This window comes from Aotus nancymaae, unplaced genomic scaffold (genome assembly GCF_030222135.1).
Source record: "Aotus nancymaae isolate 86718 unplaced genomic scaffold, 86718_ANA_hifiasm-v0.15.2.pri h1tg000004l, whole genome shotgun sequence".
NCBI classification, from domain to species: Eukaryota; Metazoa; Chordata; class Mammalia; order Primates; family Aotidae; genus Aotus; species Aotus nancymaae.
In genome coordinates, this window is record NW_026988415.1 from 52,505,887 (window position 1) to 52,508,231 (window position 2,345).

Genomic DNA, 2,345 nt, shown 5'->3' on the forward strand with positions numbered 1-2,345 from the left:
ATCGTGTCATCTGCAAATAGAGACAATTTGACTTCCTCTTTTCCTAATTGAATACACTTTATTTCTTTTTCTTCCCTGATTTCTCTGACTAGAACTTCCAATACTATATTGAATAGGAATGGTGAGAGAGGACACACTTGCCTAGTGCTGGTTTTCAAATGGAATGCCTCCAGCTTTTGTCCATTCAGTATGATATTGGCTGTGGCACAGGGAGGGGAACATCACAGCCCAGGGTCTGTTGGAGGGTAGGGGACTAGGGAAGTGATAGCAGGGGTTGGGGAGGTTGGGGAGGGATAACATTAGAAATTCCTAATGTGGGTGATGGGGGGATGGAGGCAGCAAACCACCATGGCATGTGTGTACCTATGTAACAATCCTGCAAGATCTACACATGTACCTCAGAACTTAAAGTATAATAATAATTTTAAAAAAAAATTTAAATATATATATATATACATACAGATAGTGTTTGACTTACAATAGCTCAATTTATGATTTTCAATTTTACAGCAGTAAAATACCATTATATTTTTTGTTTTCAGTACATCATTCAATAAGTTATATTCAGATAGATTCAATACTTCATTATAAAATACCCTTTGTATTATATGATTTAGCTCAACTATAGGCTAACGTAAACGTTTTGAGCAAAATATAAATAAGCAGACTGTGTTAGTCCCATTTCATACTGTTATAAAGAACTGCCCAAGACTGGGTAATTTATAAAGGAAAGAGGTTTAACTGACTCACAGTTCAGCATGACTGGGGAGGCCTCTGGAACCTTACAATCATGGCGGAAGTTGAAGAGGAAGCAAGGCACCTTCTTCACAAGGCGGCAGGAAGGAGTAGTGCTGCTGAGTGTATGGAAAAAGGGTCCCTTATTAAACCATTAGATCTCATGAGAACTCACTCACTATTATGAGAACAGCATAGGGGAAACTGCCGCCATGATTCAATCACCTTCACCTGGTCTCTCCCATGACACCTGGGGATCATGGGAATTACAATTTAAGATGAGATTTGGCTGGAGACACAAAGCCTAACTATTTCACAGACTAAGCTAAGCTATGGTTTTCAGTAAGTTAGGTCTATCAAATACATTTTTGACTGATGATATTTTCAATTTACAATTAGTTTATTTGAATGTAACCTCATCATAAGAAAGGAGCATCTGTATATACTACACACACACACACACACACACACACACACACTTTGATAAAATGCTTAGCTCATGTAAATCTGCTAAATAAACATTGTCTTTTTTATTTTTAATTATTCCTTTTTGTTCCATCAAGTTTTCCTCTTTTATCAATTAACTCTACATCATTGCTTGTCCTCTACTGAATTTTACCACAGTCCATGTTGGTTCATTAGTGGGCAAGCCACTTTCTTACATTAAGGCTGATATACAATCATCAGAGAACTCTTTGTGCACAATTGCTCAAATGTCAGACCTTTATGAAATTTTTCCAACTCTCTGACCACTTGTGTCCCTGTTAGATAGTGCACAGATACATGTGTTGCTGGAACTTAATGTGAAGTGGCTCCCCTCCAATTAACACTCTAGAAAAAAAATGGCTGCAGCTCTCCAGCAAAACCTTTTCTCTGTGTCTGCTCCAGGCTTAATGGAAAAAAGGAATTTTATAGTATGTGCTGTCTTTGGCTGCATGCCATTCAAAAGCATTCATCCATTATTAAATTAAAAAATTACTTCATGGTGCTCACTTCAGCAGCATATATACTGTAATTGGAATAATTTATAGAAGATTACCATGGCCTCTGTGCAAAGATGACACATTAATTCATGGATATATTCTATAAATTTGAAACACATACTTCCACGTATTGTACTGAAAGTGAAAATGGTAAAACCCCATAAAGGTTAATCTAGTAATAGCTTCCAAAATTGCAAACGTGTTTACCCCTTGATTCAGCAATCTCAAGTTCTGAAATCTGTCCCTCAGATACACCTACACACATATGAATAATTTATTTCCAAAGTTTTCACCAGGTGTTGTTTTTAATTGTAAAATGTTAGGAAAATTTAAAAATCTATCAACATAAAATTGTTTAAATCAACCATTTTATATTCATATAATGGAGTAGAATACAGACCTAAAAAAAAAGAGAATGCTCTCTATGTATTGTATAGAAAGATATCCAAAACATACAGTATAATGTATACTGTTTAAGGGTATAGAACAGTGATATAGCTTAACTTTCGAATAAGAAATACGGTATGAGAATGTATAGTCAGTCTTGTATTTGCATGAAAACAAACTGTTAGGTACTGAATGTTTGTGCCTTCTAAAATTTCATATGTTGAGATCTAACCCTAGATG

The 2,345-nt window shown here is 35.5% G+C and overlaps 1 non-coding gene across 1 annotated transcript; it reads left to right on the forward strand.

Moving 5' to 3' along the window:
- Window positions 1-1,720: 1,720 nt before the first annotated feature.
- Window positions 1,721-1,828, forward strand: LOC135269275 (U6 spliceosomal RNA). The gene has a single exon (XR_010337603.1). It is a non-coding gene; the product is annotated as a U6 spliceosomal RNA (small nuclear RNA).
- Window positions 1,829-2,345: the final 517 nt, after the last annotated feature.